We start from the raw sequence: 27,188 nt of genomic DNA, 5'->3' as shown, positions 1-27,188 counted from the left end.
CTTTCAAATTCTCCCGAGAAGCTTTCTGATCATGACTTGTTATATAGGTTTTCATCCTTTAGTGTGCCACTCTGGAGGGTGTGTGTGAGCACACCTGCACATGTGTGTTCCTACATGCCCAAGTATTGTCCCGGTTCTCCCAGGGCAACACTGGCGCTTCCTACATTTCCATGACCTGGTGTGATGGGGAGGTTCTCATGCCTGCTTGCTGATAGAGCCATGGAAGAAGAGGGACTCTCTCAGACAGCTGAGCCCAGCACAGCGCAGGCAGCATCACCAGGTCTCCTAAATCCAGGCCAGCAATTCTAGCTTTCAAGTGAACACAATAAGGTAATTTTGAGTATTTGGTTTACAAGAGGGTGGGCAGGGGAGTTAAATTTAAGGAAAGGAAAAGGGTCTCACACTTTTTATTTTGAAAAAAAGCAAGCCCTCATTTTTGGGGGTACAAATAGATAGCTATGACTCGCTACACAGCTTATGTTCTTTTAAAAACCTACAGTCTTTAGGTGAGTATCTAGAAAACTTGACATTCTCCTGTCATTCTAACCTTGATCAACGTATGAAAACCTAACTTGCATTAGAGATGAAACCTCCAACCACGGTCCAAGGTAACTCCTGAGATGGCTCCTCCAGGAGCTGGTCTCCTCTCTGATGGGCCAGAGCAGACCCTTTCCCCATAAACAATGCTCCCATGGGCCCCGCATGGCCTCCACTCAAAAGTGGCACAGCTCTTCCTAGGGAGACCTCTCCAGGTGGCCACGGGGAGGCACTCCTCCTGGGGTTTCCGAGCTGGGCTGCAGGGATGGTGTAATGCAAAGGGCTTCTTGGAGGAGGGCGCCCTGGAGATGCTGAGATGCCTGTAGCACATTGGCACGTGTCAAATACTCTATTTGTTGATTATTTTTTCCATATGATGACTCTGAACTATTCTGACATAGTGCAATGAAACCAAACCAAATCAAATCCAAACCAATCCAATCAAAAGAACTTGCTTAACCTCAGGCTTAGCTTGTGATCTTTTAGTTGAAAAGAAATCACAGTTCTCACAAGTATGGTACCATTTGCCTAAAAAGTTACTGTGGTGCTTAGTTAAGATTATCTTTATCTGATGTATACCACCTTCTGGGTTTTATATATATATATTTATATATAAATATATACTATTTATATAAATAAATATAATATTTATATATATACACACACATACATATATGTATATATATTCATTGTGCCATGACCTGGCATTTTCATGTTTCTTTGACCAAGTGTTCAGAATTTGCTTGACTCTAACTTGCAGAGTTCCTTAGGCGATGACCTTTCATGGAACTTCTATGACAGTAAATAAACTATTAACTGAAGGAAAATGTTATAATTAATATGTCTATTTGCTGCATTGTATATGGATTAATGATAAAAACACTTAAGTAATCGACCGTCAGAGCCATATATTTGAGAACACTCAAATAATTAACTCTATTTTCCTATGTAATTTTTTTATAAATCTAGTTTTAAACTATGTTGTAAAAATAGGAAACTTGGCTTAAATATATATATATATCATATTGTTTTAGGATTTTGTCAGTGTTGAAAGCGCCGATGTTCATCTTCATATTTATATACATTATTTAAATTTTGTCTCAAGTCATTTTGAAATTTTATATAAAACTGCTATGATTTCTAAAACAAAAACAAACAAAAAAAAACCTGTGCTTTTTACATGGTGAACTTCCAAGCTTTTTCTGTAGAGTGCTGCTGAAAAAAAAAAAAAAGATCCAGAGGGGGAAAATGCGTAGCAGGGCTGAGTGCACGCAGGCACACACCCCAGGGCACAGCGCGGCTGCTGTGCACATTCGCAGGTGTGGTGCTAAACAAAAAGAGAGACCCAGTGACAACCAGCCCCCGCCCTGGTGCCCTGGCAAAGGAAGCCACAGTTTCCCCATTTCATATTAACTGGGACCCGTTATCGGGATGTGACCTTTGCCAGAAGCAGAAAGTGCTGATTCCTGCACAACCGGTAAGTGATGAGAAGGTGGAACCTCCCGTCTGCCAATGACAGTGGTGATTGCCATGTAAGGAAGTTAATGTTTTGTGGAATTTACAACCCGATATTAATGGTTTCTCCTCCAGCACTCTCTTCTTACTTTGTTTTCACCCCGATTTTTTTTTTTTTTTTAACAACAAAGGAAACCAGACAATATGTGAAGCCTCATTAATTCTCTTTAGTTTTGATTTTTCCCTTTTTTTTTCCCCCTCCTTCTGGAGGTTAAGCAAGAGGCTTGTCATGAGGCCTTTCCATAAACTCTGGTTCATGGGAGGGTGAAAGTTACAGCCTCGCCTAGAAGCCGCATGGGGTAGAGGGCCCGCTTTCAATCCCCCCAGCCCTTTAACTGCCGGCAGTTTTATGGCCCTCTGGATCACCAATTACACAACCAGGAACAATGGACCTACCACTTAAATGACCAGGTCTCAAATTTGCCTTGATTTGCCAATGTGTGTCATAGCAACACTTTCTTTGCACGTCGGGAGAGCCTAATTGCAGGAATGAAGATGGATCAGGACCAGAGAAAGGCCGCTCCGGGGAACAATATGCTCAGCCCCTCTGCCCCGTAGGCCCGACTGCATTCTCCTGACCCCAGGCTGCCCTGCTAGCACTCCCCCTGACCTGAGGCTGCTGAAAGGAAACTGTCTGTGTCTTCGGGAACCTTCGTGTCCTGCAGAAAGTGTGTGGTGGGGTGGGGGGGTTGGGCCGCTGAGTTCAGGGGCTCTGGAGTCTAGGAAAAATGAATTGTAGGATGGGACTCAGACGAGACGCAAGCCTCAGGATGCCAGGATGTGTCCTGGTCTCTGTTTTTATCTCGTAACTGTGGTAGAAATCTGAGCGCCTTCACACTCTTGCTCTACTCAGGGCCCAGGGGAAGCCCTCTGCCTTCTGCCCTAGGCACACGTTAATCCCGCAGGGAAGTAGCTCTGCATCTGTACCCACTTTGAAAAAAAACTGTAAGAAAAATAAGGAATGGTAAAAGTTGAGGATAACTGAAATATTTCAACATTGAAGAGGCTGATTCTGGCAGAAAATAAATGAGAAAAACACCGTTTATTTAATAAGCATCTTTCTATGCAACTTTGTTGTTTATTATTCCTTTGTCCAGTGTTGGGGACTGCCGACTGAAGTATTACCTCTGTTCTCTTGTTTCCCGCACTGCATAGATGTTGCTACAGAGATGTTGGTAAGTGTAGCCCACCGCCACCTCCCTCACCACCTGCTGGAGTCCACCCCCAGCCGCACGGGCTTTCAGGACAGGAAACTCGGTGTAAAAAAGAAAAACCACCTTAAAGAAACCAACGAGAGCAGAGAAGACAGACTTGCCTAAGGTTGTGGAACTTCTGGAACTGGTCTATGCTGGTTTCCTAGGCCTGCACAAACGTATTACCGTAAACTGGGTGACCTAAAGCAACAGAAATGTACTCTCACAGTCCTGGGGGGCCAGAAGTCTGAAATGAAGGTGTCTTAGGGCCAAGGTCTCTCTGGAGGGCCCAGGGGAGGACCCTTTCTGGCCTTCTCCAGGTCCCCCGGGGGTCGCCAGCTGTCCTGGGCTGCCTTTCTCTCACGGAAGCATCAGTCTTTTGCTGCCTCTGCTGTCTGTCCCTGTGTGTCCCTGTTGCGTTTCTGTCTTCTCTTTGTAGGAACACCAGCCGTGGCCTTAGGGACCACCTTAATCCAGTGTGGCCTCAGCTCAGCTAATGGCATCTGCAAAGACCCAACTTCCAATGAGGCCACATTCACAAGGTACCAGGGGTTAGAGCTTCAACACATACTTCTGAGAAACACAATCCGACCCACCAGAGGCCTTGATCAACATGCCATCTACAGGGTGGGCCCAGAAGATAAGACTTTAACTTATGTAGAGGGGTCTTCAATTCCAGGAGCCCAGGCATCCTGTGGCTTCAGGGTCTGCAGTATGAGCTCCTCGCCCCACGGACAGCCTCCTCTACGTTGGAAGACACCCCCGAGCCTCCAGGATGCTTCATAAAGAAGAACAGGGCCTACGATGTATGAGCAGGGAGAGGCCCTCATCTCCATTCCTTAACCCCAGAAGCATCCATTAGGAGCGATCCCTGCTGTGCCCCTGAACCCCATATTCTAAAACACATGATCAAGGCTAAAACAACGACAATCACATGTAAAGACTGCTAACAAGACTTATTTCCTTCTTCATCTAATTTTTCACTGATGGTTTAAATCTCTGTTCTTAACACAAAACCCTCCTTTGAGTGTTAGAGCATGTGTAAAAGGTGCAGCCTTAGTGAGGACAGACCATCCCATAGCATCTTTCCCTTTAAGAAATAAAGGAAAAAATACCTTGACCAAGGTCAGAGTCAGTTAAGCCCAATTTCCATCCTAATGAGCACGTTCTGGGATAAACTTGGTCCTTCAGAAATAGGATCATTCTGCCGGACCAGGTGGCTCATGCCTGTAATCCCAGCACTCTAGGAGGCTGAGCTGAGTGGATCATCTGAGGTCAGGAGATGGAGACCAGCCTGACTAACATGGCAAAACCCCATCTCTACTAAAAGTGCAAAAATTAGCTGGATGTGGTGGTGGGTGCCTGTAATCCCAGCTACTCAGGAGGCTAAGGCAGGAGAATCGCTTGAACCTGGGAGGTGGAGGTTGCAGTGAGCTGAGATCACGCCATTGCACTCCAGCCTGGGTGACAGAGCAAGACTGTCTCAAAAAAAAAAACAAAAAAAAGTAAAGAAAGAGAAAGAAAGAGAGAAAGAAAGAAAGAAAGAGAGAGAGAGAGAGAGAGAGGGAAGGAAGGAAAGAAAGAAAGAAAAAGAAAGAGGAAAAAAGAAAGAAAGAAAAAGAAAGAAAGGAAAGAAAGAGAAAGAAAGAAAGAAAGAAAGAAAAAGAAAGAAAGAAAGAAAGAAATAGGACCTTTCTGCATATTTTGATGCTCTGGTGACTTCGAGTTATTCTAATAAAATCTTGAGTGCTCTTCACTCTGATAAATATTTTAAACACTGGAAGAAATTTTTTAAAAATAACAAAAATGTGATCTCATTTCCCTTCCAATCCTGGGAAAAAAGCGCTGGTTCCTTCCGGTGCTGTTTGCCAAGGGAAATCTGCGCCTTAATTCAGGGCAGCTGTCATCTTCTGCAGTTTCTTCGGGAAGAAGAGTTATTCCGCCTCTCTGGGACTGCACAGCAAGGGAAGAAGGCAGAGGAATATTCTCTGGTCTGATTCCTCAGTGACAGGCCATGTGGTCTGCTGTGATTCGCCAAATAGCATTTTCTTATCTTTGGATCTTCTGTAATGGCCAGGGTGAAAACTCTGGATTCCACAGATTTGTCTAATTCTTACCACAATTCAGGCAGTTGAGAAGATTTTTTTTCAGTTTTTATTTCGTTTGAGCTCTTTTAGAAAGTCTTTCGCCCCAGATTATTTTAATTTATTGGTCTATGGGCAAAGTGTTAATGTAGCACTTGATATATGAATTGTGGGAAGATCTTTAGTTATTCTATTGGGAGAAGGAGCCCAGCCACCCAGGCCCACAGTCTCTGGCCCCGTTACCTTCATCTGGTGTGGGGCTGCCAGGGCTTGGGGTGGCTCTTGGAAGGCTTTTGCTGCATCTGGTCTTCCTTTACTGAAAGCTGCCTTCACGTGGGGCATGCAGTGTCCTGGCCTTGCTGTCTGCTTTCCTCCAGGTCCAATGGCAGATCAGAGGGTTGTTGGCACTGTGGAGCCATGCCCCCCACTCCCAGCCCTGCCACCTTCAGGGAGGGCTGGGGGCCTCTGACTATCGGCCCTGTCCTGACAGCAAGAGGCCGACACAGGTGGCGGGAAGGGGTGTGAGACGCACAGGCAGGCATGGCCCCCATAGGTCAGCTCCGGCCCTCACATCACCACCTATTGACTGTGTACTTTCGGAGCCACACCAGCCCTCTGGGGCCTTCTCCATTATCTCCCAGCATGCCGAACAGTGCCAAAGAGAGCAGGAAAAAGGGACAAGAAGAAGCTTCCAGTTTCTATAAAAATTGCTTTTTGTTAGCCCTGTCTTTTACGCTCACCTCTGTATCTTGCATTTCTCTGCATATCTGTGAGAACTCGTTGAGAGGGAATAGAGTCTCTGGCCTACTCAGGTGTCTATAATGGGGAACTAATCTAGTCTAGGTTATTTGAAGCTCTGCTAAAATACTTCAAATCTCCAAAGTGACTAGGGTTGCCTCCCGACTAATCTAAGTCCCAGAAGGTGAATTCTGGCACCTTCTCGGGATTTAGGGTCCTGTCATAAAAGAGAGTCAACCCTGTGATCAATGGACTTTGGAATCTTATCCAATGACATCCATTTGATGCTTATTATTGACTTCACTGAGAAATACACCAAGCACTGGGGGGGGGGGGGGGGGGGGAATACGAATGAATTCTAAAACATGGCACATTGTACAGAATTCACAACTCAACTGTACGTTTATGATTTAGATAAGAAGATAAGACTTCAGCAAATAAATCAGTGTGATAAAAAACCAAAATGAGATTTAAACAAACAAACCGAGTGAGTGGTGTACCCAGTGGTCCAGGAGTCACAGGTGGAGGAGTCAGGACTAATATCTTGAAGGAGTTGGAAATTAAGCCAGGAAGTGGGGTGGCTGGATTTCACTAGTGTTGGGGCAGCCGTCCTCGGGCGCTGTGGGGAGCAGGAATAACCTCCGGGTGTGAGGACAGGCATGGAGCAGCCCTGGCTGCGTTTCCCTGGAGAAGAGTGTGGGTGCAGGGCTGGAGGTGGGCAGGGGACCTGTACACGCTGCACCAGAATCCCAGGTTTCTCCTGGAGCCACTGCAGGCCGTTGGCTGGACAGCTGTGTGAAGAGCATGCTTTAGAAAGGTTCGTTTGGCGGCAGTGAGCCAGCAGAAGGTCATCTCCACTCTCTTTGGAAAATCGCCGTCCCCAGAGCTGTACTCTGAGCCTGCACGTGTTCCCCAGCATCTGCCGCCCGTTCTTCTCCTGGGTCAGAAGGACGCAGAGCTCTCCTGCAGTGGCCGAGGCTCCCGCAGCGGCAGAGCGGAGATATTCATTTGCCTATTTCCAGCACTGCTATCTCAGTGGTATCTGCGCTCACAGAACAAGTGCCCATTGGCTGCCTTGTACCCACACGTGCAGATAAATCTCCCAGCTTATCTCCCCACACACAGGTGCCACGTATTCACGAGGCACCAGACCAGAGGCCCTTCTTAATTGCCTGCCATCAGGGTGCTCCCAGAGAGGCTCCCACAGCAAGGATAGCACCTGCCGCCTGCACATAGAGTCTTCGAATTCTACAGGGGACACTCCTGTCTTAGATCTTTGGGAGCCTCAGAGTCACCAAGGGCTGGGAAGAGACCATCTGGACCCATAGCAGCTCCGGCTGATCCCCGATCCGGGGTTCTGGCAGAAAACGGGCCTGGCCTGCTTCAGTAGCATGGAGCTGGGGGTCCAGAGAGCTGCCCACTCGCAGGTCCCGCTCCTCGGCTGTGAACACCACTCCAGTTCAAGCGAAGGAAACACACTGGCCAGAGAACAGCCATTAAAGCTTATTCTCTAAATACTGATGCTTGAAAGCACCACCCCAGGGATGAGAAAAGCACCTTCCAACAGGAGACTTTTGTTTTCAGTGTGGGCTTTGCGGGAGGCTTCGGGGTCCTGCAGATCGCAGAGGACAATGACCGGCCAGGAGCTTTGAGTTTGTGTTTAGGGCAATTATCGTGCAAGAGCAATGCTCTTCTCTGACACCGGTCACCTGGCACCTGCAGCACCATGCAGCTCACCACACCCTGCGGTTCCTGGGCATCTGCAGGCTCCTCTGGTTCGAGAGGACCTGGGGGGCTCAGCTCTGCCATGTCTTTGGGAAGAGCCTTCTCCCCACAGGGCTGCAGCAGTGACACTCAGGCCCACAGAGCTTAGTCACTGATACATGGGCAGGTCACTAAGTGGCCCCTGGGGGACACTGGCTGTTACAGGAGGTGTCCTGAGTGTCATAGTGAGATCTCTGGCATCCCATGCTTTTCAGGTTGCATGGAGGGCCTAGGCCCTGGCGTCTGACCTGGGGAAGGTGTCCTAGCTCCTGTGCCCTGCATAAGTGGTGTGTCCCTTGGCATGCTTGCTGAGAGTTAAAACGCAACACAGGTAGCTACTGCCCACTGCTCTGGGGCTTCCAGCAACACACCTAGAGACTTTGTCTCCTCTTTTCCAGCATTCCCCAACTGACGACATCATCTTGCAAAATGTTGCTTAACCATTCTATGACTTAACTTTACAATTTGTAAAACCCCAATCAGTACCCGCCATGGTTCCACCCCAGCACTCACTGCAGAGGAATCTGTTCCAATGTCTGGATCTGTTGTGGAAGTGCCTTGGCATCTTCACCTCCAGTGGTTATTGGTCACAGTCTATGGCACACATCTGCAGGTGCAGGAGGAGGGGGAGAAGAAGTTTGGTCTGTGGTGGTGACTGGTACTTCGCATGTCAGGCTTCGCACAGCCCAGTGATGCAGCCCACAAGCACTTCAGAGACGTGGAGGGTGAGGCAGGGGGAGCTTCGAGATGGGCCCCAAGATTTGCAGTTCCTGACGTGCAGGCCTAAGTACACCCTTCCCCTGGGGTGTGGTCAGACCTGTGGATTTGGCTTCCATGATGATTAGGTGACTTTGTAGGATGCATTCCTCAGCCAGGGCCGCCGTAACAACACAGCCGCACAGCCTGGGGCTTGAACGCTGGGCATTTGTCGTCTCACGGTGCTGGAGCTGAAGCCAGAGAGGGGTCAGCGTGGCCACTCCCTCCTGAGGCCTCTCTCCTGGGCAGGTAGGCAGCGTCTTCTCTCTGTGTCCTCTTGTGTCTGTGTCCTGACCTCCTCTTCTGAATCTGCTCCAGGCCTCTGTTCGAGCTCCTGGTAGTCGCTGGCAACTCTTGTTGTTCCTGGGCTGGTGGAAGCGTCACCCCAGTCTCTGCCTTCACTGTCACGGTGCGTTCTACCTGTTTGTACGTCTGTCTCCAAACGTGTCCTTTGTATAAGGACAGCAGCCATAGTGGATTAGAACCCACCCCACATGGCCTCAGATAACTGTAATATCCTCTTTAAAGGATCTTCTGTCTCCAAATCCACTCACATTCTGAGGTCCTGAGGGTTAGGATTAGGTCAGCATATACATTTCGTGGGGAATATACAACTTAGCCCAGAACATATGACCAAGATGAAGACATTTGACATTTATTATTCAGGTCACAAATCAGTTGAGCTTTGAATCAATTAAAAGGAGAACTGCCTTTGGTGGGCCTGACCTAATCAGGTGAGAACCCTAGAAGAGGGTCTGGGCTCTTCTGAAAAGAGAACGACACTTCTTTGCTGGCCTTGAGTAAGCACACGGCCATGCTGTGGGCTGCGTATGGAAGACGCGGTTTCTAGAGCTGAGGGCCTCGGTCTTGCAGGCACAGGAGGTTGAGTTCCACCAATCCCATCCACGCCTGGGGAGCCTCTTCCTAGCTGAGTTTCCTGGTGGAAATGCAGCTCGGCAGCCACCTTGACTGCAGCCTAGACAAACCCTGAACAGAAGACCCAGCTAAGCCCTGCCCAGACTGACTCACAGGAGCTGTCAGATCCTAAACCAATGCTGCATAGCTGGCGGTACTTACTTCTGCAGAAACAGAAAACTAACTTGGATGGGGAATGCTCTGGGTCCTCAGTCCAGGGGGAGTTTCTTCTCCTGTCTTTTATGATTGCAGAAATGATCGAAATGTTCACATAATGCAAGCTTTCTGTGTTTGCTTGCATTTACTTGTCTGATTTCTAGAAAAAGGAAGGCCTTGATTCTAGGAGAGAAAAGCAGAAGAGAAAATGCAATTCCTAAATGCCCTTGGGTAAACGAAGAATTCCTGGATGCATCAGTGTTTTGGGGGAAGGATTTGTCCTGAGCTTTTGGGGTGGTGGCTGTGGGCAGCTTTGCCTTTGCGGGCCGGGCTGAGCCCGCGGCCTCCCTGGAGCCTCCCCTTTCCTTTGTCTGTCAGCGGCACTCACTGTGTTTACTTTTGCATCGAGGCCAGGGGGATGCGTGTGCGCTCTGGTGCTTCTCATCCCACGCTGGTTCGCTGCTTGATGCTCTGAGGAGTGTGGTGGGTTCACAGGATTTTACGTAGAAAAAAAGTGATTTTCACCACTCGGATGTGGGCTTTCCTTAAGCTCTCTTTTCTCTCAACCTTACTTTCACACACTGTCTCAAATTTTCCTCCCATTTGTCAGTCTCTAAACATGATGGCCTGTGTCTGCTCTGCCCACTCCACAGGCTTCAACTATTGAAGCCCAAGAGAGGCTGTAACAGAGACTCGAGTTGTATGTTTAAGCAGTAAATGTGGTCATCCCTCCCAACCCACTGGTTCTGTGTATACCTGGGCTTCTATTAAACCACCTGTCTCTGAAGGCCTCCATCTGCCTCACCTCACATTATCTCCCAAATGGCCAGCAGCACCTCAGCCAAGGGCCTCCCTAGGAGGTACGCGTGCAGGCACCACCTCCTCACCAAGTGCTGACCATGGCCACGGCCGTGTCATGCCTCGACCACCCAGGAAGAGCTGCAGTGGGCACTGCAGACACAAACAATTCCAATGGGAACACCCCTTTCAAAGACACAACGACCTGTCCAGAGCCCACCCCCTCCCTGTCTGGGCTCTGACACTCCCAGCCATCATCTGCCTGGCCCCACTCAGCTCTAGATCAGGTAGCATACAAGTCGGGGCAGCCCCACTCAGCCCACTGAGATGGTTCGCACTAGCCAGCACTAAGCCTGCCCTTCCTATGCCCCCCCACCTCACCCCGCTCCTGCTCCCTCCTGGCCCACCCTGGTGCTTCCCCTGTGGCCTCTCACAGTGTGCTGTGCCCCATTGCCAGGGATCTGTGAGTGTAAAGTCTTCCTTTCTACAGTCATTCCCATGTCTGCACGTCTTACCGCAGGATTAAAACAAGTCCGGTTAACCTTTCCTAAAACAGAAGGAATTCTCAATTAGAAATGGGGAACCTTCCAGGCTGGGAGTGGTGGCTCACACCCGTAATCCCAGCACATTGGAAGGGCAAGGCTGGCAGACCACTTGAGGTCAGGAGTTTGAGACCAGCCTGGCCAACATGGAGAAACCTCATCTCTACCAAAAATACAAAAATGAGGCTGGTGTGGTGGTGTGTGCCTGTAATCCCAGCTGCTCGGGAGGCTGAGGCAGAGGAATTGCTTGTCACTTGAACCTGGCAAGTGGAGGTTACAATGAGCCGAGATTGCACCACTGCACTCCAGCCTGGAGCCTGGGCGACAAGGACTCTGTCTCAAAAAATGCAAAAACAAAACCAAAAAGGAAATAGGAGAACCTTCTTAAATTGTTTTTGTTTTGTTGTTGTTTTTGACGGAATCTCGCTCTGTCACCAGACTGAAGTGCAGTGCCCCAATCTTGGCTCACCGCAGCCTTGGCCTCCAGGGTTCAAGCGATTCTCCTGCCTCAGCCTCTTGAGTAGCTGGGATCACAGGCACGCACCACCACACCCAGCTAAGTTTTGTATTTTTGGTACAGACGGGGTTTCACAATGTTGGTCAGGATGGCCTTGATCTCTCGACCTCGTGATCTGCCCGCCTCAGGCTCCCAAAGTGCTGGGATTACAGACGTGAGCCACTGCACTGCACCTGAATCTTCTTAAATGCATCACAGGCCTTGGGTCAAGAACCGACCCTCCTTCTCACCAGATGCCGAACCTCCAGCGGCCACAGCTTCCTCTCTGATAAACGGGAGGACAGACCATTCCTGTCTTCAGATGGATGCGCCTGGCATCGGCTGGACACTCTTGAAATGCAAGTTGCCCTCCTCCCAGACCCAAGGAGGCTTTCTTGTGACTGAACAGAAGAGGGTGGCACCAGCAGCCTGGTGGCTAGCAGTCCTTGTGGCCGCTCCGAAGCCACCCAGTGCAGTGACCTCCCACACCTGCAAGGCTCCCTTAAGCTGGGCGTGACTTTTACATCCCGGGAACTACAGTAGGTGATTCGTCTTTCATTTGCGTAGAAAGCATCTCTTGAGACATCTCTTATTTTTCTGACGTATGTTGACTTATCTTTACATAAAATGACAACTTTCACGTAGGCACAATCAATCAAGAGGGTTGTCTCGATCCACAGTGTTGAAATGGGGCTTATGCTGGGAGAGGCAGGACCGCCAGATCTCTCTCTGGCCCCGTCCCTTGCCGAGCAGCTGAGCCTAAAAACGATCTGGCCTGTCTCTTGCTCAGAACCAGTGGCCTCCTCGTACACAGAACAAGTGGGTTGGGATGGATGATCACATTTACTCCTAAACATACAACTGAATTGTTTGTTATGGCCTTTCCTAAGCTTCAATGGCTCAAACCTGTAGAGTGGGCAGGACAGACATGGGCCATCATGTTTAGAGTGAACAGAACAGAGTGATTTTCTAAATATCATGAAGTCATCATACCAGGCATCCTTAGCTCTTATTTGGTGTCTGATTCACTTAAAGACTGACATCAGGTTGAAAGGCCCTTTTGAAAGAAAATCATTGGGAAATTCTGCCAAAGTGAGCTCGATGTTCTTTTTGGGGTTTCAGCTACGGTGGCTGCAATCTCTCTGTCCTTAGGCTTTTTAATGCAGTATACCTGCTCCCAAAGACGCCCACCCTGCTGGACCAGCTGACTGCAAACAGGTCCAATCTTTGTAAATGGGGTAGCAAGCCGATTACCAAAGCTGAGAAAAATGTTATCCTATTAAGAACAGGCTGGTGCCTTATTTGCCTGGAACGTAGAGTTAAAAAAATAAGAGACACTCATTAAAAGGACAAAATGTGGAACTGTCTACTCCACAAACTCAGCAATGCAAAGTATGCCAAAGCATGAGCGTCTGCCTGGCTCTTTGAAATCCGAGCTGGAGTCTTTATTAAATCGCCTGCGGATCGCTCCCTGGCATCGCCGTACACGTGTGAGAACACCTCCAACGCCTGTGCTCACTAGACAGGAATGCTAGGATCACTCGGGGCGACTGTGCACCTCCTAATCCCCTCAAAATAAAACAAGGGGATAACTAATCATAACTGGTAGCAATTTGGTGGGTACAGTTATTCATTTATCATCTTTATGTACATATCAATAACAGTCAACGCCCTTTGGCAAACTTTCTGAGGATAAGTTGCCATCAACAACAATAAATCATGTGTGAGCATATGTAGCAATTATCACTGGAAATAAAGGAGTTCAGTCCTAATGAGGGGGAGAACCTGACACAGATCTTAATTCACAGATCTTAACACACCCGGCCGGGTCGCCGGAGGCCCCTGTGGCTGGGGTGACTCAGCCGCTGCGAATGTGGTGGATGGTTCAACAACCAGGCGGTGTGAGCCCTGCTCGCCTGCGTGGAGACAATGGGCCCCGCGAGCGCGTGTGCCGCCAGCTGCTGGGGAACAATGGGGCCCTTTATGTCGCTCGCGCACCTCAGCACGGATTTAGTAATGTTTTGATTTATCAAGGACAAGCGTCAGCAGGCAGGAGAGAGGCTGTTTATACCTAAGAGCTGCTTTTCACTGAGGTTTGTTGTGAAGGTAACGTGGGCTTGCAGCAGACTGTCCCGAGGAGAACCCCTGGGCGCACCTGCATGGAGCCTTTGGCCTTCGCAGCCGGGGTCTGGTGCCTTTATGGCAGCAATGGAGGGTCTTCTAACAGGGGATGATGACACAATCCCCCACTCAGCACTGGGCTGGGCAATGAGATCGTGTGTTCTCACTGCCTTTCCCCTCTCAGAGAGGGTTTCCACGCAGAGCCCTACCTCGGAGTCTGATTTCCAGGCGACTTCCTGTGCCAGGAGTCAGTTGGAAAGAGTGAGGTCACCTTGAGCAAAAGCAACGCTGGGAATATTTGCTGGACATGAAAAGAACTCAGTTATCTCCCTTACCAACCTCTACTGTCAGGAAGAATGTCAAGAGTTTCAGGTTCTCATTGCTCAGCTGCCCCCACACCTTCGCTCTTTCTCTCCTGCCCCTTTCTCCCCTGATATGTTTTGACTCCATACACACAGAGCTTAAAAACTACTTATTAAAAGCAGCTAGGAAATAACAATTTGCCATCTCTCATGGCACCCCTCTCCAGCAGTGGGGGACTCGGTCTTAAGAAAGTTCTCCTTGTCTTTGACTCCCATGAGCACCCTTTCTCCATCTCACTTTCAGCTTCGAGAGATCAGAGCTAAAGAGGGCTGCATGGGCACAAATGGCCAGGCCCATCCTGTGACACAGTGACACTATTCCACACGGGTGAGAACAATTATTTTCCCCCTAAGCAGATCTGCCAACCCTAAGATATCTTTTTATTTTCCTTAAAAAGCTCTAAATAGGCCGGGTGCGGTGGCTCACACCTATAATCCCAGCACTTTGGGAGGCCGAGGAGGGTGGATCACGAGGTCAGGAGATTGAGACTATCCTGGCTAACACGGTGAAACACCATCTCTACTAGTAATACAAAAAAAAAAAAAATTAGCCAGGTTTGGTGGCAGGTGCCTGCAGTCCCAGCTAGGAAGGTGAATGGCATGAACCCGGGAGGCGGAACTTGCAGTGAGCAGAGATCGTGCCACTGCACTCCAGCCTGGGTGACAGAGCAAGACTCTGTCAAAAAAAAGCCAAAAAAACAAAAAAACAAAAAAAAAACCCCTCTAAATAATTAAGTTGGTTGGAGTACACATCAGACCCAGCTCAGCCCCTGACCTTCCTGTTCTTTCTGTGTGAACCCAGGTGGGTGCTGGAAGTCTATGATCTGCATGTCCCTTCTCTGTAAGAACGAGGTGGTTCATACCCCAGGTAGTTTCCTGGATGGGTAGAAAAGCGTGAGGCCATAGCTTGAAGTCTCACTTACTGCCAGTACCAGCCTCCAGACTTAGAGGCATCAGCCTCTGAGCATCTCCTCAAAAGTTCACTGCTCCCTGAGGATCTCCCCCAGCACATTCCCATAGTTCCCACATTGAGTCAATCCCTGAGAACCATCCAGCCACGTGCCCACCACATGCTGACAGTCGGCCCACCACATGCTGACAGTCGAGCTATGTCAAGCGATGCTTCATCGCTAGGTTTCATAACCGTTTTTATCCCCAGTCCTCTTGACCACGCATTCCTGGCATGTTGATGGGAAGAAGTGAGCTGCTTTTATTCATGTCTCCAAATGGGCTGGATGACAACAGCCAGTTGACTGTTGACCCCATGTCTTCTAACGACAGTGACAGCTTCAGAGGGCAGAGTGCAACGTGAACATAGAGAAGCGAACCTGGTGAAGCTCCTGCAGTTAAACTGCTTATAGAGCTGTCTTCTGGGCACCCAAGGTTTGGGCTGCCATCTTGAACAGGAGCTACCAGCATGCTGATGACTGGGTGTGGGATGACCGAGAAGACGGCATGCATGAGACGTTGTGGGCTTGGCAACTCACAAATCTAGTGGGTGGTCCTGGGGGCTGGCATCCAACCTCAGTCCCTTCACCGTGTGTTCCTGCTCAGCCAGAGCCTGTGCCTGTGACCCAGGGCACTGCTTTTCCCAGCTGGAGCAGCTCTAGGGAAAGGCAGCCAGTTAGAGAAAGAACAGCTGCCATGGGTGGGTTCTATTCCTGCCACACATGGCCTGTACCCGTTATCAGGAGAGTATCAGTGGCACCTCCTTCTCCTAGAGAGAAGTTGGCGTGCACTTGGTGTGGCATGTTTGCCACTTATTTCTCCAAGAGATGACAAGATCCAGGAGGACAGGGAGGGTTTTATCCATCTTAGGACCCCTGCCATTGCCAGCAGCCACTCCCTGAGTAAGGGCTGTAGAAACACACAATGAAGTTGCAGTGTGTTAGATTGAAGAAAAGTAGTGTTTTTATTGTTCAAAATTAATAAAATTTGTTATCTTTCACTGACTTCCCTGTGCTTGCTTGCACACTTAAATATTGGGCATTGATCCTACATTAACCCTTATACATATTTTCCCCATTAATTAGAAATGGAGAGGAGCTGTGTCAGTTAATGTTTCTGCAGATGACTTCACAGCAAAGGCTGCATGCTTACACCTTATCATCACCCCAGGATGCCGTGTATCCATGGAAGATCTCCAGAGTACTTCCACCTGCATCATTGCATTGGCCTTTCTACGTGTGCTGTGAACTACACTAAGAGTCACCACAATTTCCATCCTACAGATAGGAGACTGGAGGCCCCAGGCCTACCCACGGTGACCTGCTCAGCAGAGCCCGGGTCAAAAGTCAGGTCTTCGCGTGGTACTTCCAAAGGAGAAATCACAAAAGTTGAGAATAGTGTAAAATGCTGATGGTTATTTCTGAATATGAGGTTCTGGACTTTTTCCTTCTTTTGCTCATCATCTATGTTTTCCACTTTAGCCGTAAGGAGCATTTGTTTGTCTTGCCTTGCTCCACAGGGCATTCGGTTTGACAGGGCTGCTTCCATAGTGGAAGCTGTCTCTGAAGCATGCATGATCACCTAGGAAGAAGCAACGTTGCGCCCTAAGTGCCCATGGGGCAGGGCATCGAGGGGATCACATGGACACCCATGATGAGACCATTGCAAATGCAGGCATGGGATGAGTCTCCAGATGCCCAATGCCAGCTAGTCATGGTGTATACAGCTTACCTATAACCTACACACAACCTACATGTGGCCTACATATAGCCTGCATGTAGTCTACACACTGGCTGCATACAGCCTATATATGTTCCACATAAAGCCTACATACAACTCACATGTAGTCCACATGATGGCTGCCTGCAGCCTACATACAACCCACATGCAGCACACAATATCTCCATCCAGGGCTCCCTGCTGCACTGCCCCTCTCCTTGCCTCCCTCGTCCTCCTTGCAGCCCTCCCTGGCTCTCCTTGGGCCACAGGAATGCCACTCACTCCCTTGTCATTTGCTTCACCAGGACCTCCTCAAGGTCTTCAAGTGAGATCCTGTCCTCCAGGGGTTGGACCAAGTCCCATCCTCCTGGAACCTCTGTCTTGGGCAGAAGCAGAGCCTCCCCAGGTGTGCACACGAGCAGGGGCACTGGGACTGGGCGGTGCTGTGGGGCACAGCGAGAATTTGAGGTGGAGCAGCCTCTCCGAGGAGACATCTAAATTGAGATCTGAAGAATTAGAAGTCAGCCATTCAGGGATCTGGAGAGAGCGTTTCAGAGACAGAGGAGCCTGGAGGAAGTCTTGGGTTGGGGAAGGTGAGTCCTTGGAGCTGGAGTCAAACTTGGAGGACCACAGAGTAGATGTGGCTTCAGGGGACACAGCGAGTGCTCAGACATCATCCAGCACCTGACAGCAAGCAGAAGAGGCATTTTTTGTGTAATTAATAGGCTATAGTCTATTAATTAAACACCCAGTAGAGGTGTTTTTAAGAGAAGTTTCAGGTTTACAGAATAATTGAGTGTAAAATACAGAAAGTGTCCATACATACCCTTACCACCACGTAAACAACACACATGCACACACACACACACACAGAGTTTTCTCTACTGTATTAAAATTTATTCTAATTACTGTAGAATTATTGTATTAGAATTTTCCAGAGAAACAGAACCAGATGACTGATAGGTCAATAGGCCAATCAATAGACATTGTGAAAATGGGGTCACCCCATGATGGAGGCCACGAAGCCTCAGGAATGCAGGCTGCAAGCTCAGGGTCAGCCTTCGTATTGCACGTCCTGTGGATTCTGACAAATCTCAAGCAACACAGATCCACCATTACAGGATCACATGGTGTTTCCACAGCCCTAAAATCCTCTGTGCTCCGCCCACTCACCCCTCCGTTCACACAGTCTCTGGCCACCAGGGATCATTTTCTCTTTTACCTTTTCCAGAATGTCATGTAGTTGGTATCATACAGTGTGTAGTCTATTCAGACTGTCTTCTTTCACTTAGTAATATGCATTTAAAGTTTCTTTATGTCTTTTCATGGTTTGATAGCTCGTTTCTTTCTATTATTGAATTATATTCCATTGTCTGGATATACTGCAGTTTAGTTATTCACTCACTTATTGAAGGGCATCTTGTCCTTCCATAGTTTTGGCAGTTATGGATAAAGCTGCTATAAACATTCATGTGCAGGGTTTTCTGTTATCCTGAGTTTTCAATCCAGTTGGATAATTCCAAGGAGTGCAATGGCTGGATCATATGGTGTGAGTACATTTAGTTTTGTAGGACCCCGCCAGACTACTTTCCAAAGTAGCTGTGCTATTTTGCATTTTCACTAGCAATGAACGCAAGTTCCCGTTGTTCTACATTCTTGCCAGCATCTGGTGCTGTCAATGTTTTGGATTTTGGCCATTCTAATAGGTGTGCAGTGGCCTATGAGGCATTTTAATCAGAAGGGTCACAGGAACTGACTGACATTTTCAAAGATGATTCTGGCTGCTCTGGGGTGGACTGATGGAGATCAACAAGGATGCAGGAACGGCAGCCAGGTTGGGGTCAGCGGGCATGGGTGAAGGCAGAGCATGGAGAAGAAGAGATACCATGTGTTACACATGTTAGGGAAGACCTGACAGGACTGGCCCAGGGGTTGGGCTGGGAAAAGATGGAAAGGGAGTTCCTAGTGTCGTTGTCTGAGCTGCCAGCTGGGTGGTCATGCTCTCCCAGACTCAAGACACAAGTGGCCTGTTTTGCACATCCTAAGCTCTGGGTTTTCATCAGGAACCCAGTAGAGGTGTCACAGAAGGTTAGGGCTTTGAAGTCTCAAGCTCTGGGGACAGAGGGGAACTGGGACATACATCAGGGCTCACCCTAGAACACCCCATGTCCTCCTGTTCCCCAGTTTTTTCCTTTGGCTCCTGCCACTCCTCAGATCTTAGTTCAAATATCATGTCATCAAGGAGACCCCCCACTTTCCCCATGAGGGTGGAGCCTGTCATTCCCTGTACGCACAGGATCCAGAATTTCCTGGACCCCAATACCCACTACTCCTTCAGACTTCAGGGTCTTCCAGGGCACTGCTGTCTGCGTCATTCTCTCTGCTTCTGCAGCCGATTGCATTATAGGCTCCAGGTAAATATTCATTCAATAAGCAGAACTTATACAAATATCATATAAAATGGCTCCAAGTACTTGGAGAATGCAGTGAATTATAAAAAAACAAAGCAAGAAATCCAGCAGTTCATGAGGAATACTCGGTCCAAACTGTTTTCTTAAAATTGCACAGCAAAATATCAGCATTTTCATCTTCTTTTGTAACTTGCCCCAATGGTTGTCACAATAAAATCAGTAACTGCCCTGAGTTCCCACTCCCCAGCAGTCCCGTCCCTTTGCAGCTGCTCTCTTTTCTTCTGGACAGAGGGGTCCTGAGGTAGTCAAGGTGCCAAATCACTATCTTTTTCCTCTTCGGAATCTCAATACGTTTCCACATCAAATGTCGACAGAAGAGATTCAACTTACATACAAACACCACTGAATGAGATGCTGGAAATTTGACCCAAACTTATAAAGCATGGCTAATCATTTTTATCTGGCAATTTCAGATTTGCAATAGTAATTGCACAGGTACCTGCCATCTGAAAACGTGCTTAGAGAAGCAAAACAAAACAAGCGAATTGCACTATCATCCCGGAGAGTGTTCTGAAACCTCAGGTTCTACGTAGGAGAGATAGGCTTGTATGGGATCTCAGGTCAGCTTCCACATCTAGTACTGCCTAACAGCAGAGGCAAGAGGCTGAAGTTACAAAATCCCAGCTCTCATAATAGAGCTGGTTCTGAAACCGCCAAGGCCCTCTAGATAAGCCGTGATATGTCATTCAGCAATGCCTGGAATGATGCAATTTGGTTTCCCGGGTCAGCCTAGTTTGTTTTGCTAAACTGTGTGTATTGTAATCCAAAATCCTATGCTACACAAACATCAATTAGTTAGCTCTGACCTAATGATAATGATCTGGCTGCATATTAAAGTCAGCTGATACCTTCCCTAATTAGAGAAGGCTCCAATTATAGTTAACCCAAAGGTCGGGCTCCCAGCTCTCGGGGCTGAGGGAGGCATTGGAGCTGATGGGGGTATCATGGAAATTAGCCATGCAGCTCTAATGTCACCTAATGGCAACTCGGAGGGAGACACTTCACATTTCCATGTGCTACTCCTGACCCCGAGTGTGGTTCTGCGGCCAGCTTTCCACCTGGGCCGCAAGGATGTCCTTTTCTCCCTTTTTTTCTCAACATTTCCCTGGCCATTCTTTTTTCTATCTGGGTGGGGAAAACTACATTTAATCACTTCATAAATATGAATGAGTATTGCTATTCTTGACAAATTATTCATTGGGATGGTATTTTCCAATGTTTTGCAGCAATTAAAGAACTTAAATAAAATATTCATATGCATTTGTTAATTAAAACATTTTTCTTAAAGTATGTTGGTGTCATGGCATTCAGCCTTTTAGTGTCTCTCTGCTCTGTGACTCTGATTTTGAAATGTCCACACCACACCTAGCTCATTCTCCTCTGATTTTCTTTTTCCATTAACCAGTTCAAACCCCTATTGTCAAAAACATCTCTTACACACATGACCAGAGATGCCATATATTATGAAAAAAGTACAGAAGTTCTCAGAATGAGCAGTCACATTTGGTACAAAATTCCTGCCTATCTATTGTTATCTTGCATTCATAGAAACAAGTTAAATAACCATAAACATAAAATGAGAAATACTACATAGCTTTTAAGTCTCTTCATTTTTAATCTAAGAAAATAGCAGTGGTATTTCACTATTGACATTGTTCTCGAAAAGACAACTCTCCTAAATCTATATAACACATATGTGTATATGATCAAAAAAATCGTGCTTTCAAAATAAATCAAACATGGGTACAATAAAAACGGTTTAGATTTAAAAGTGCACTTATCAAATAAGTTTTACTTCCAGGCACACTCCCAGTCCAGCAAATAACTTTGGCTCTCAAAGCTTAGATTTATCCAATGAATGGCGTAACCTTTTTATTCCTGTAAAAGTGCAGAAAGATTCCCCGTCTAGAAAGCTAAATATAGGAGCAAAAATTACTACCACGAGATGCTTGGTAAAATATATGGCATTGTTTCCATACCGCATGCACCTGAAGGATTTCCGGAAGTTCGGCGGATTTAACCACAATAAGACACTGTATTCAAATATTCATTATGTTGTGATGCCGACAGAAAAAAACTGTCGAAAACATTTACTGAAAGAAATCATTTCAGTGTCTCACTTCTGAAGCAGCAAGCAGGCCTCTAGCCTAGACTTGAGCTTCTCTCACTTTCCAGGGATTATTTTCACCACAGGAGGGCTCCCATATGAAAAATAAACTATTTACAAAGAAATTAATCATAAGACTAGAAAGTTGGCACACAATGCACTAAAATAAAGCTAATGTGATATTTGCTGTTCATCACAGATTGAACACTTGGAGACCGACCTTCAGGAACTCCAAATACTCCAACCACCTGCCGAACACAGGGCAGTTACTGACGAACTCAGGCACTTATTCCAACCACGGCCCGGCAAAGCCAGGTGCACACGCTGCCTACCATAGTGTCATCTCTATAGCTTATTGACGTAGAAAAGAGAGTCATGTGTCTCTACAACTTTAAAAATGTTATCCATCCATCAATCATTCTACTTATTTATTCCTCCTCTCCCCCTCCAATTTTACCACACACCTATCAAGGGTCTAACCTGGCTGGGCTCAGAGCTCCCGGGAAATACGATATTGGACAAATGGAGAAGTTTTCTTTTGGGGAACATTAATGTTTTATCTTTTTTCCTTCCTGAGCAAGAAGTTCCCACTGGGGATGAACCTAATAACTTTGAGGAACACCCCGAGGCCTGCTCTCAAGGAGTCACAGGCTGGGGGGGAAGGCCGCCCCCACTGTGGGAGCTCTCATTTCCAGGCGTTCTCCACAGGGAATGAGGTGCATGGCAAGTTTTCTGTATAAGTGAAGAGCTAGCCAAGCAAGGTTTTTATTTTACGACTGAAAATAGGGCATCGGAGGTTTTTATGTTTGTTTTAATTCGGATTGCAGGCAATCTACTTGGATGATTTAACTAGAGCTTCAAAACTGGGGGCTTCATTTTCTTCAGCTCTACCATGAGAGGTGGGGTTTCTGAGGCACCATCTCCTGGGTCTAAACTTCTGCCATTTACGCATCTTGTGTGGGAAGGTGGACTCATTTCTGATGAATTTGGTTTTGTGTCTTTCTCTGATTAAAGGGAAGACGGACTTCTGTGCTCGGAACACACGAGGGCTTCTCTTCCTCATTGCCCGATTACTCCCTCAAAGCAGCGCTGAGACAGGACAGCACCAGACTTGGGTACAGGAGACCTCGCCCCCTTTCCAAAGCCCAGGGCAGAGCCTTGCAGAGAGCCCCAGCCCTCAGGAGGCAAGGTGGGCCTTCAGCCTCAGCGGCCCGACTCCCTGACGGCAAAGCTCTGCCCCTGACACACAAAACAGCTCCCTCCCAGGGTGAGAATGAAATGCAGGTGGCCTGATGTCCAACAACTGCTTTGGAGTTTTTGGCATCATAGGGACCCAAGCAGACCCGGAAACCAGCCGGCTGGCAGAGCTTCAGTCAGGGGCTCTGCAGTAACCAAGCTTGGTTTTTATAACGAGAACCAAAATGGACTCATCACTTCACAGGACGTCCAAAGAAAACGGAAGTCCCTGGAAAAACTGAGTCTCTTGGAAACGTTGACTACTGCTAGAGTTCACAGATTTCAACCATGCCATGCTGGGGACTGACTGTCATGGCTCCGCACCCGCAGAGGCGGCTTTCCAAGAGCAACAGTCAGTGAGGCGTTTGCTCAGCACCGTTTTTCTGGTCCAATGGCTGCTCGTTTTTGTTTTAGTTTTTAACACATTTTCACCATCATTATCAGCTTTCGATGCAGAAAGGCTTTTGGAATTGCACCTTTTAAACACTGATGTGACTCAGCTGTCATCTTTTTTTTTTTTTTTTTTTTTTTTTTTTTTTTGAGATGGAGTCTCGCTCTGTCACCCAGGCTGGAGTGCAGTGGCGTGGTCTCGGCTCACTGCAACTTCTGCCTCCTGGGTTCAAGTGACTCTCCTGCCTCAGCCTCCCGAGTACCTGGGACTACAGGCGCCCACCACCATGCCCAGCTACTTTTTTGTATTTTAGTAGAGACGGGGTTTCACGGTGTTGCCCAGGCTGGTCTTGAACTCCTGAGCTCAGGCAATCTGCCTGCCTCGGCCTCCCAAAGTGCTAGGATTACAAGCGTGAGCCACTGCACCCGGCCAGCTGTCAGCTACTCTAAACACACAGAACTGTTTTCACCTTCAGATCTCGAAAATAAACCGAAAATGTAAACTCTGGGAATTTGTGTGTATCTGTATCCATCTATATGATCACATGTACTTATATATGCCTCTAATATGGATCCCACATTTTGATCTCTTTATCTTTTAAAAAAGCATATTGTTTGTGGGGCTTGGAGGGATGACCGTGTGTATTCCTCCTAATACATGCTTTCTGGACTTCTCATAATCTGCTTTCGTCTTGCTTTTAGCAGAGTATGATTTCAGAAGTCAAAAAATCCAGAATATGTCAAGAGAGCGTGATTGTTAAGTATGCTATGCGTATTTTGTGGCAAATGTCCAGCTACATGGATTGCTTAAAATCTCAGATTGGATAAATGTTCACAGCCAGTAGCTTTACTTAGAGAATGAAACTTCCCCAGTGGTCATTAACTGCTCAGTAAACTGTCTGAAGATTTCATGTTATTGCGGGATTAATAAAGCTCACATTAAGAAAGATGAAGTTAATCATGAAGTTGGAGGGGTCCTGCATCACCGCGTCTCACCCACTGTCACTGGCTCCCACCATGAGCGCCTAAAGACCAACGTGAGCCCCGCAGTAAGAATGAGTAGCTGGGAAGCTGAAGTGCCGGGCAGGGATTTGCTAGGTGTAAATCACATCTTCTGAGATCTTTGGATTTGTTGGTTCACACTCCTGGTTCCCATCTTACCCAGAGCTGCAGGGAGAGCCAGGGCTCAGCGGTTGCGGGCCTGTCTCCCGGGAGGGAAGGTGCGAAGTCCTGGCCTTCCACGTGTCCCTCAGAGACCCTCTGGAGCCAGGAGCAGGTGATCAGGCACCCTGGGAGTCGGGGGCTCAGCGGTGGCTGGGGAGTGCCTCACGAGGGGAGGGATCGGCAGACTTCACCACACTCTAGTGTTTGAACCAGGGCAGTTTTGCTTCCTGCAGAGCTGTGAGCAGGCCAGGAGTCCGGGCTCTTTCTGTGGAGAGGACCCCACATGGACTCAGGCCTTCAGGGTTGAGGAGGTGGGCAGTGTGTGTGTGTGTGTGTGCGCTTGTGTGTATGCACATGTATGTGTGTGTGCATGTGCACACCTGTGCATGTGTATGTGTGTGGGGTGTAAGCATTTGTGTATATGTGTGTATGTGTAGTATGTGTGTGTGATGTGTGTACGCCTTCCATGTGCATGTGAGGGCACTGTGTGAGTGTGTATGTGTATGGTGTTCATGTGCATGTGTGATGTGTGCAGTGTGTACCTGTGATATGTGTGTGGTATATGTGTTAGGTATGTGTGGTGTGTAATATGTAAATATGTGTATGGTGTCTGTGTGCATGTGTGGTATATGTGGTGTGTGTTTGTGATGTGTGTGGTATCAGTGTTATGTATGGGTGCTGTATAATGCCTGTGGTATGTAGGTATGGTGTGTATTCAATGTATGTGTGATATGTGGTATGTGGGGTGTGTATGGGTGTGTGGTACAAGAGATTTGATGTGTGTAGTGTGTGATGTTAGTTTGCAGTGCATGTGTGGTGTGTGTGGTATGAGCCTGTGCTATGCGATGTGTGTTATGTGCAGTTGTGGTGTGTGCTGTGTGGTTTGTTGTGTGTGGCGTGAGTGGTGTGGCATGTGTGATGTGTGAGATGTGACATATGTGAGTGTGTGTGATGTATGGGGTGTCAGTGTGTGGTGCATGTGGTGTGCAAGGTGCCTGGCATGTTTTATGTTAGTGTGTGGTATGTGTGGTGTGAGCCTGTGGCACGTGATTTGTGTTATGTGCAGTACGCTGTGTGTGCTGTGTGGCATATATGGTGAATGTGTTATCTGTGGTGGGTGGTGTGTGATGTGTGTGGGTGTATGGGTGTGTGATGTGTGATGTCAGTATGGTGTGTGGTGTGTGGTATGTATGGTATGAGCCTGTGGTATATGATGTGTATTATGTGTGGTATCTGATGTGTGGTATGATTTGTGTGGTATTTGTGGTGTGTGGTGTGTGATGTGTGTGTTGTGTGTGTGGCGTGTGATGTGTGTGGTTTGTGGTGTGTGGAGTGTTGTGTGTGTACAATGTGTGTAATGTATGTGATGTGTGATGTGTGGTGTGTGGTATGAGTTGGATGGTATCTGTAGTGTGTTGTGTCTGTGGCATGTCATGTATGTGGTGTGCTGTGTGTGGTGTGAGTTGTGTGTCTGTCGTGTTGTGTGATGTGTGTTGTCTGTGGCATGTGATGTATGTAGTGTGTGTTGTGTGTGGTGTGTGATGTATGTGGTGTGTGGTGTGTGATATGAGTGGTTTGGTATCTGTGGTGTGATGTGTGATGTATGTGTCTGTTTAGCGTTCTATGTATGTGGTGTGTGTTTTGTGGTGTGTGGTATGAGTTGTTTGGTATCTGTGGTGTGTGATGTGTGTGTTGTGTGTGTGGTATGTGATGTGTGTGGTTGTGGTGTGTAGAGTGTGTTGTGTGTGTGCATGTTTTGTGATGTATGTAGTGTGTGGAGTGTTTTTGTATGTGGTGTGTGATGTATGTGGCATGTGATTTGTGTGTATTGTCTGTGTTGTGTGATGTGTGTGTTGTGTGTGCATTGTGTGATGTATGTGGTGTGTGGTGTGTGATATGAGTTGTGTGGTATCTGTGGTGTGTGATGTGTGTGTTGTATAATGTGTGCCTTGTGTGATGTATGTGTTGTGTGGTGTGTAGTGTGTGGTATTAGTTTTGTGGTATCTGTGGTATGTGATGTGTGATGTGTGTGTGGTGTGTGACGTATGTAGTGTGTGATGTGTGGCGTGCAGTATGAGTTTTGTGGTATCTGTGGTGTGTGATGTGTGTTGTGTGTGTTTTGTGTGATGTATGTGGTGTGTGATATTTGGCGTGTGGTATGAGTTGTGTGGTATCTGTGGTGTGTGATGTGTGTGTGATGCATGTGGTGTGTGATGTGTGGCATGTGGTATGAGTTGTGTGGTATCGGTGGTGTGTGTTGTGTGTGTGGTGTGTGAGGCACGTGGTGTGTGATGTGTAGCGTGTGGTACGAGTTGTGTGGTATCGGTGGTGTGGGGTGTGTGTGTTTGTGCCAAGCTTCAGCTCACCAGTCGGTAGGGTGGGCATGAGGTCCCCCTGCTGACAGGGCTTCTGGAGTTTGGGATGGGAGAAGGCGTGAAAGCAGCTGCGGGAGGACCAGCGGGAGTGGGGCGGCTTTTATCAGCTTGAGGCTGATCCCCCTCCTGACCCGGCGCGGTGGGGCTGGGTCCCAGGCTGGCTCCCCGCGCTCCCTCTTTCTGTGGTCCCAGGACCCTCGGCTACCGCCCTTCCTGCCCAGGCCCCTCCCGGGACCCGGGTGGCCCTCATCATGGAGGGCAGTGTTGCCCGCAACAAGAGCAAAGCCACCGCTCCAAGCCTGCCTGGGGAATTGGTGGCCGAGCTTATCCGGGTCCACTGGTCCGCGCAATGCCCCATGAGGGGCCAGGAAGGGTTCAGGCTTGGAAATGTCGGACGACAGGGGCGACTCTGGGCCGGGTTGGTGGAGCTGGGAGCAGCTTCATTCTCCTCTGTGTGGGCACAGCCTTCAAGGGGAGAGGGCCCCATCCCTGTTCCCCGCCTTTCTCACCATGACTGGACGCTGCAGGCCTCCCTGTCTTTGCCTGGAGCTCAGGGCCCCATCAGCGCCACCACACTGGACTGCGGTCATCCAGGACGCAGGGCCCGCTGCCGCACACCTGAGGGCCATCCAGGGCGCAGGGCCCGCTGCCGCACAGCAGAGAGCCATCCAGGGCGCAGGGCCCGCTGCCGCACAGCAGAGAGCCATCCAGGACGCAGGGCCCGCTGCCGCACACCTGAGGGCCATCCAGGGCGCAGGGCCCGCTGCCGCACACCTGAGGGCCATCCAGGGCGCAGGGCCC

The sequence above is a fragment of the Macaca thibetana genome, chromosome 6, assembly GCF_024542745.1.
Source record: "Macaca thibetana thibetana isolate TM-01 chromosome 6, ASM2454274v1, whole genome shotgun sequence".
Classification (NCBI taxonomy): Eukaryota; Metazoa; Chordata; class Mammalia; order Primates; family Cercopithecidae; genus Macaca; species Macaca thibetana.
Note: the sequence above shows the minus strand (reverse complement) of the source record.